The following is a 9,737-nucleotide window of genomic DNA, read 5'->3' as shown; positions in this document are numbered from 1 at the left end:
TCCCCTCTCGTTTGGGAGGGGTCGATTAGACTGCGAAAGAGACGCCACGTCCCCTTCGAGCTCATCTGATGAGCTGCGGCGTCGCAGCGTGCTATCCAATTTGAATCTGAGAGCTCGGCAGCATACGCTGCAGCCTGCTCTGTGAGTTTGCCTATGCGGTCGCGTAATTTGCGATTAGGTTTCTGCTTTTTCCACCGTTTAGTTAAGCTCCGGCGCGCCTCCCACAAATGCAGGAGGTGGGTGTCCACTGCGGGGATCTCTTCGGTGGTTTGTAGTGTTGTGACGTGTCGTTTCTGAATGTTGTATATGTGGTTAGCCCACTCTGCGTAGCCGCCGGAAAATAGTACGGGAGGGATAGTGTGATTCCGGAATTTGTGCCAATCGGTCAGCTTGGCCTGACCCCATTTTTTGCGCGCTGCCTTTGCCTCGAGTGTAATCCGAAGAAGGAGGTGATCGCTGCCTAGAGAATCTCCCAAGTTCTCCCAGGCAGTCTCTCTAGCATTTTTAACGAGAGAAAGGTCTGGACACGTGTCGCGGGTTACCGAATTCCCCACTCGAGTGGGATACGCCGGGTCCGTGAGCAACGTGAGGCTGAGGGTGATGAGCTCCGCCAGCTTACGTCCTCTTGCCTGTTCGAAGTGGTAGCCCCAATGAAGGCTGGGAGCATTGAAGTCTCCAACGATCACTAGAGGCTCTTTGGCTGGCAATTTTATCGCGCGAAGGAAGATTTCATTGAAAGTTACGCGCGGCTTACGCGGAGGGCATTATATGTTGAGGATATGTATTGACGGGTCGCGGCGTCTGAGAGGCATTACTCGGACCATTGTATATTCTTGCTCGGTACTCAAGTCTAAGTCGACCTGAACCACAGTGTAAGCCTTATTCACCAGGATGCGCGTAGAGGGGCCCCCCTTAAAGTTGCTGTAGCCTGATAATTTAGCGTCTATGCCGGGCTCCTGCAGGGCAATGAGCGCCGGCATGTCACCTAGCGACTGCAGGTAAAGCTGGAGGTGTGACCGCTTTTTCCAAACTCTGAAACCCCTGCAGTTCCATTGGATGATCTGGAATTTTTCAAAATTTTTAGCATTCCTATCACATCTGCTAGCCATCTTGTTGTATTTATTTAAGGGCGATCGGATTAGCTCTGGCCGGGAGGCGGCGCAACCCCAGTGAGGGGCCGCACCCTCCCACCAGCTGCCGAGCCTGAACCATGTTCCTCCGCTGCCTGGCGGGAGGCTGTCTTACGTTTAAGGTGAGGGGAATCGCAGCTTGTGGCGTTCTTAATTTGGGTGCTGACCCAGGGCTGCACGGCTTTAAGGACCGAGTCCGTGACCTGGGCCATAAGGTCGGGATGTGCTTGCGTTAAAGCTGCCTTGAACATGTCCTGGAAGGACTCGCGGACTGCCGACATGATTTGATTCGGCAGGGCCGCCACTTGCTCCTCCAGTTGCTCGGTTTGGCGCTGCAGTGCCTCTAGGCCGGCAACGCGACCAGTAGATCCAACTACCGTGTCCCCGCTCTGTCGCGAGACGCTAGTGAGGCAAGATGCTATGGATGATCCGTCATCCTCGTCGTCTGGCTCAGCTTCTTGCATTGGTTCGGATGACCCGGCCTGTTTGGCCTCTAATTCCTGAATTTCGCGCGCTAGAATTTGGTTCTGGCGCCTGAGCTCCTCTACCTGCTGCTGTAGGGCGGTTTCGGTAGGGGAGGGACGGGTAGGGGAGGGACGGGTAGGGGGCCCGGAGACTGCCCTACTCCAACTGCTCACCTGTGGTTGGACGGGTGCCAAGGGCGGGAAGTCCCTGGCGTTGAGGACCGGGAGCACCGCCTGGGTCGCGGACTTGACTGGTTTCGATGGCCCGGCTTTGGCCTTGGTTTCCTGATCAGCTGGCGCTTTCTTGGCCTTGGGCGGAGGAGCCTGCTTGGGCCCCGTCTTTGTCTTCGGTTTGGATCCTGATGGGGAGCTGGGTTTGATGGCTTTCCGGAACCGCCCGGCACAGCCAGGAGCTCCGGTAGGGTGGCCGCCTCTGCAGATGAGGCAGCTCGGAATACAGTCATGTTCCGCCGGGCCGTCAGGAGTGGCATCGGGAACCTGCACTCCGCAGCGTTTGCAGCGCCCCGGCTGCGGTCGCGGGCACGCATCGGCCCGATGGCCCACTGTGCCACAGCGGTGGCATGCAGGCACTGTTTTCTTGTACAGGCGAACAGGGAGCCGTTCGTAGCTGTACAACACCGTCCGTGGCACCTTAGTCCCCGCGAAGGTGATCACCGCAACCGGGGTTCCCCCAGCTTGCGCACAGACACCACATTTGGTTCCGCACAGAGTTTTCTTTTAACACTTTCAGATGTTTCGTCAGGCGAAACACTCACGACCCCGCGACAGAACGCACCGGAGAGTTTGGGGTGTCCCCGGAACGGTAGCTCGCGTTCCCCAACCAGCAGCACAATATCCCGGAGTAGCTTCTCCGCGGCGTCGACTGATTTCAACGCCATACTAGCACGTTTTGGTCCCTAACATTCCACACCGCAAGTCCTGCATTTGCGTCGTCCCCGAGGATGCTGCGGATTGCAGCGCCGGCTTGTCCAGGACCAAAAGTTGCTCTTAGGTCGACCGTGTTTCGCGGTTTCAGCACCACGACGATGTCGTCTTTTTCGATACGCGGCGTGTACTGCGGCCGCCACCGGGGTTGCTTGGAGCGCTTAGAGGCTGCGTTCAGCGCACTCCCGCCCTGCGTATGCGTAGAGCTAGCCGGCGCCTGTTGCTGGGTGGCACCAGCGTCCCTCGATGCCGGCGCCGCGTTCTTCTTTCCGCGCCAGACGCGAACCATATTTAAGTAGAACAGAAAACTGGGCGAGTTGGTGAAGGTTCAACATTATGTACAGCGCGAAAAACTAAGACAGGGGAAGAAACACGCAAACAAACAAGCGCTGACTATCAACTGAAAATTTTATTAGGAAACTCGTGGTTATAAAGGCTTCAACCCTGCACGCGCAGGCGCACAAAGCCTGAAACAACAAAACAACAAAAACAGCAAAACCGAAACAGCAAACCAAACCACACGTGTGCATTAGCCTCATTGCACTGCCGCAGTACCATCAATATAATCCAGTTCTACCTGGTGTAACGCCACCGAAGGTTTTGCAACGCATGGAATGCGCGATGTGGCGATCAGATACGCCTCTACTATTTCCCGGCACTTCTGATCCCTGTGCCTGAACACAACGTCAGCACGCCCCAAGTCAGGAGTACACACGCTGTCATTTTCCTTACTGCAGTCACGGCAGTGCAGAGCGAGATTAGAAGAAGCGGCAGACGTCCCCAGCGACCTCTCGTGTTCTCTCAGGCGAACGTTGAGGCACCTTCCAGTCTGCCCATAATAAATTTTCCCACATGATACGGGTATTGTGTACACAACGCCCATGTTGCACGGCACGTATCTGTTGGCGTGTCTGACAGCGCATGCTCCTGCAATGGGCCTCGACTCTTCCATCCTTCTCCTGACCGCGGCACAAATCTTGCCAACCTTATTTTCAGCAGTAAAAACCACTTGTATGCCAAACCTGCCTGCGACTTTCTTCAGACGATGGGAGACCCCATGCAGATATGGAATGGGAACAACCTTTCCCGACCACAGTTCCGACCACAAGTTTTCGTCACGCAGGCGTGACGAAAACTTGAAATGCCCGAAAAGTGCTCAAAAATTGGCCCCACCTTTACAAACGTGGTGTAGACGGGTGCCGCTGAGGTTCCTGGAGACGATGGTACCAGGCTTACAGGGGGAAAATTTGATGTATCGCAATTGATTGCGATCTATCACGGAGCCGACGCGGCATGCGACCGCTCCCGTCACCGACGCTCGTGGCGCCTCAGCGCCGGATGACATCTAGAGCTCACAGAAGGATTGCGCTACAGGGGCTATCCTTCGCGCTGTGAGGGTGCCTCCTCCTCACATTGAGGAGGCATCTAAGTGTCATGAAGGGGGCTTCGCTCCCACGATTTACATCATTGGCAATAAACATATCCACCACCACCACCACCACTGGTACTGCGCAGTTTCCTTTCCTAAAATCCATTTTCTTCATTACGGCCCGCTTTTTGTTTGTTCTTCCGCTGCCACTTCCTCCCTGCCTCTACAAAATGATGACGGGTGTCCATTGAGATATGCCAGAAAGTTACTGCGTGATTTCCTTTCCTCAGATTCATTTTTTCCCTACGGCCCCTCCTTGTCTTTCTACTTTCACTCCCACTTCCTCTCTTCCTGTACGGTGCGGTTCAGGTGTCCACCGCGGCGGTTGCTAGGCAATGGTTCTTGCGGCGTCTCCGGCGCACAGCTGCAGCCACGGGCATACGGCCGAGGTGCGACCGCGCTCGACGGGGCGAAGTGGCTGGCGTAGTGAAGCTATCGCTTTAATAATAGTATCAACACACGTCGCAGCCATCGACCAAGCTGAAACAATGACGACGACCAATGTGTGCAAGCCACTGAACTGCATTTAACCGAAGAGAACTGACTCGTTATGCAAATATACTGGCCTCAACGCGAAGGAGGCTTCGCGTCCACAACCTCGCGCAGATGTAAATGCAGAATGAAACTAAACATAGGCGTCATTACAAATGTACAAACCAATGCGGTAGGTCGACTACTCAAAACTCATGTGACCGTCTTTTTGCAATCAAAACAACACCTTTGTGGACTAACGGTTGGCCTGCCGCTATATACTTCCCGATCACATATGTCCACTGTTCAAGCCGTCGCGGAAAGCACACTTTTATTTTGTTTTTCTTATTTGCATGGCCCTCCTAGCATAGAGTGAAGCCATCAGGCTCACTTTAGCTGACTCTACTAACGTTTTCAACCCGCCGCGGTGGCTCAGTGGTAAGGCGCTCGTCTACCGAGCCGTAGTACCCGGGTTCGAACCCGACCGCGGCGGCCGCGTTTCGATGGAGGCGAAACGCAAGAGGCGTCCGTCCGTGCGCTGTGCGATGTTAGTGCACGTTAAAGATCCCCAGGTGGTCGAAATTATTCCGGAGACCTCCACTACGGCACCTCTTTCTCTCTTTCTTCTTTCACTTCTACCTTCCTCCCTTCCCTTACGGCGCGGTTCAGGTGTCCGCCGATATATGTGAGACAGATACTGCGCCATTTCCTTTCCTCAAAAAAAAAACAATTTACAATTTACTAACGTTTTCATATTCTGTCAGGGAGGTAGCTTCAAGCCGCAGTCCCCTTCCCGTGTCCTCTTCTGTCTGCAAGATGAGCCTCGCTAGGCAGAGCTGTCGGCCTCCTCATCTGTTGCTTTCACGACATAGGCCGGCAAACCTCCTTCAGCCTCGAAAAGCAACTGAACATCTACACTTCTCCATTATTTGCGGGATTTATCGGACGTCCCTCAGCCTCCGCGCTGCAGACACCATTCCCATACTTTACCCTTCTGTGTGAGCCTGCTCACTTATCCGCTATCTCCTCCATCTCTCCCACTACAGGAATGCTGTGGGAGAATCAGCTGACTTGAGCGGCAACAAATCCTGCTTTCCGGGCGGCGGCAGTCTGCTAGCGCAAGTGAAGGCCTTGCCTCTGTGCTTCTCTGGCCTTTCTTTCACCAATATTTTTTTTCCACTCTTTCAAGCAGCCAGATATGTGTTTTTCATTTTGAATTCATTTATTTCAGCGAATATAGAACGCAATCCGGGGGAAAAGACTAAAACTGTTGAGAAGCACCTTTTTTCGCATTTTTCAACACATCTTTTACTTTCCTGTTTTTATTTTTTTATGTGCTTTATTGTGACTGTCTAACATCTGTAGCCGTAATTCCACTCCTTCTTTTTTTTTGTCTGGCGTGATTCTAAAGTTGTTCGTATGGCGGCATTCAGAGCGCTTAGCAAGTATTTTGTTCTTTTAACAGCTCCCAGGTTAAAACATTGTCGATGTTCCACATGCCTCTTTTGCCCGTTGCCTGAAATTTGCAGCCTCGCGTTCTTTTCTGTATTGAAAATTGAAGGCATAAAGAAATTATCTAAGGGCGGCAGTCCATTGCTATAAAATGACGTTATTGCGAAACTCTCACGTGGAATACTTCAGAGAGTAAGAAAAACTTAACTCCGGCAGTCGGTATAGCCCTTAGCTGAACCTCTCAACATAGTTTTTCGCCAAATAAATTGCACTCAAGACATAAAGACTCCTTCGTAAAAATCTCTGCCCGATGTACGTACAGAAGCTATGGCCTCGCTGGTCTTCTGGAAGCTTAGATGCCACGGTATCGTTTAGCAGATACGCCAGCGATTGTACCTTGTCGTCTGTGTCGGAGATAATGCACTGAAAAAAAAACAAAAGGAATTATTGAGGACAAATCTTTAGTTTACTCAGCTCGTGCCCATTCGAAATGAATGATAAATGTACGCAGCCTGAGAATAAAGTTCCAGTTTCGTTATCTGCGTGCGAAGATGCAATTTTCGTTGCACTAGATAACAGAATATAGAATTCAATGGCTTCTTTTTTTTTTCAAAGAACTCACTCTTATCAGATCGCGAAATTTCTCTGCATCCTTCTCCTGAAATTAGATGACCAGTATGCGACAAAAATTAAACCCAGTTTCAAAGCCTACGTGCTCACTCCGAAATCTTGCGGTATGAATTATGGCCAAAACGTGTTAAAACAAGCGATAAAAAAACAATCACTTACGTTGAAAGGGGTGCAAATATCGATGGTCTTGTTCTCGTAACAGTCGCTCTGGCAGAAAAGCGCAGTTCGTTAGACTGGAGAGTACATTTGCGTTGTGTATATGGGTAACGTCAATGTTCCGAAAATAGAACATTCGGAAGACGAGACTAGCTATTATCACACTGACTAAAAAGTCATTGAAACATTGCTTTTAAACATTACTTCATAGCGGCATTTAAAATTGTCAGTATTGTAGGTCATCATTCTGTGTTCATTAATAATAGCCAATGGAAAAGGGAATGCAAGATACCTAACTTAAATGTGAATATTTGCTATATTTCTTGTGTAGTAATGAAGAGTTTCATGATTTTGCATAAATTAAATGCGTAAATGGACCTACCGCACTGATAGTAAGGAAATCTGGCGAAGTAACGGTAATGCAAAACGCTGCAAGAAAAGGAACCATATGCATATATTGTAACGGCTTAAGAGTGTCTAGGAAGCATGTTCGGACTTCATTTCAGGCGGTGTCAGCAGATATACATCGACCACAACGTAAGCACAAGGAATAGGCAACTTTCTGTTCAAAAAAGTAGCGAGCTAAGCCATTTGGTAGATGGGCACGCCCAACACAACCAACCGGAAGCTATCCCTTTGCTCTCGGTCATGGGAGTGTTAGTAGATCTTGGTGCAGAGCTATTTGGTCACTCATTCTCTTGAATTCAAGTTAGCGCTATTAGGAAGACAATAGGCAGAGGACGACGCAACGAAAACGAACTCTTCTTTTTGTCGAAAGAAGAACGACTACAAAGAACAACTTTCTTGTTTGCTGTGTCGTCCTCTTTCTGTGGGTTTCCTTACAGCACCAGCTTCAATACCATAGGATTTACCACTGTGCGTGGAATGCCAAAAGACATTTTTGCTACCAAAGGTCTAAAGACGAGCCCTGATGAGACGGAATTAAAGATCTGGAAACACTCCATAGACACTAATTTTAACTGCATATTTTCTTCTTTCAAATAATGCACTTCTTTTAATGCACTAGCCATTAAAATACATAGTTTACCACGTGGTATTCAGCTACAAGCACCATATAATTGAATTTCTTCTCTACGCTTTTTTCAGTTTCGTTTTCTTCAACCGACTGATGGCTTTGACGCGTAGTGCGTCACTTGAGCCACAAAAGAAAACATAAAATACTGTCTTTGATACGTACTTCTAATTCACTACAACACTTCAATTAACATGCATCAAGAGCTGGAATGACAATGAACGACTTATCATCAGTTATATGCTGTTTGTTTTTTTCTTTCTGACATGACCTAAACACTACCTATAACACTATCGTTCAGCCCATAGAGTTACTATGTCCAGCCAGGGGGTAAAGCTGAGCTAGCAAAGCGGTCCACGCTTGTAAGTTGCCATCTTGGACGCCATCTTAAAACACACTTTTGTGGCCAGCATAGTTTTTTCTCGCAATGTCAAGGATGGGTGAATTATGAACTTGAATTCGGAAAACTGCGGCAGAGAAATTAATTATATGTCACTCTTACTACGCATATTTTCAATGTTTTAAACATATTTTGCAATCTTTAGCTTACTGGTTGTGGTCATTTCTTTTGATGTCGGACGATTGTGAACATGTTCCGGAGTGAACGCTCTCGGAGTTTCGATTTCAAACTTCTGCTTTCGAATCTGATTACAAGTTGCTTAAGCTATGGAATCAAGGCACTTAATGCAAGGAGCTGCATACGACAAAGAGTAATTAGCGTCTCGTGCACCGCGCTGCAACCTTCGTGCGTTGATGCATGGAAAAAGCTCCAAAAGGATCGGGCATTTCGCATCATTTGTGAGTAAACGCGGGAAGTGATACATATACACGTTTCGCGAGAACTGTGTACTGCATAGCGTGTGAACGAAAATCTCCCGCTCTCGGGACTCTCTTTAAAGGCGGATGACACCAGGCGAATGAACCTTGCTGCCGTTTATTTTTTAACGTTATTTTTGTTTCTTAACGCCATGTCCTCAGTCTGCTTGAAAGGGTACACATTGGTGCTACTTATAAAGGATGTAGGTGTTCTTGCTTAAATGCGTTTTTATTACCTTTACGTTTTTCAGCCCTAATGCATGCGGTAATTAAAGGCAACGCTGTTGAAAGACGCGGGTTCGATCCCGGCCGCGGCAGCTAGAATTTCTTTGGAGGAGAAATTCTAGAGGCCCGTGTACTGTGCGATGTCAGTGCACGTTAAAGAACCCCAGGTGGTCGAAATTTCCGGAGCCCTCCACTACGGCGTCTCTCATAGCCTTAGTCGCTTTGGGACGTTAAACCCCATAAACCATAAACCAAACCGTAACGATGTTGAAATGAACGGCCGCGCAACGACAACGGCGCAAGGACAATGCATGCGCACTCTACCAACATATTTATTATACGAAGAAGAGGCACACTTATGATCTTCAGCTCAAGCATGTGACACCGCGCATTATCCCTCCGAACAGAGCCAGTGACAGGAAATGGGGCATGAAAACAAGACAGCATACATGTAATCGCAAGACCCATTTTATCCCATGCGTATAAAGCTCTAGCGGCAGTAGATTCTCATAAATAGGCTTTGAAACCAGAGGAATAAAAAACAATCTCAGGAAAAACGTAGAGCGCTCCTGTCGTTTTTTTTCTCGTACTTTGTGCCGTCTTTTTGCGCTTTAATTCTGGTCAGTGTTTTACCGTAGAGTCATACATTACCAGCAAAAGCACACACACAAAAGCACCATGACAACCAACCAAGCACCCATAATTTAGTGCGCACAATGCTAGACATGAAACGGGAAGATTCCGGAGCGGTACATGCTGTTGCATGCGTTTCCACCTCCACCTTGTTTCAGTCGTTCGTGATGAAGCTTTGAGCGTTGCTGCGTACTAAAAAAACCATTACGAGCTCGTCCCGCGCCAGAAAAGACACAGCACAGTCTTCCTCGGCGAAGGAGAAAGATAAAAAAAATGCGAGAGGCCCGCGGTAATTTAACAAACCTTCGACATTTAATATAACAAAATGCTGAACATTCAAAACAAACCAGGCA

The sequence above is a fragment of the Amblyomma mixtum genome, chromosome 9 (assembly GCF_055824585.1).
Source record: "Amblyomma mixtum isolate Tamu chromosome 9, ASM5582458v1, whole genome shotgun sequence".
Taxonomy (NCBI): Eukaryota; Metazoa; Arthropoda; class Arachnida; order Ixodida; family Ixodidae; genus Amblyomma; species Amblyomma mixtum.
This window is presented reverse-complemented; position numbering follows the sequence as displayed.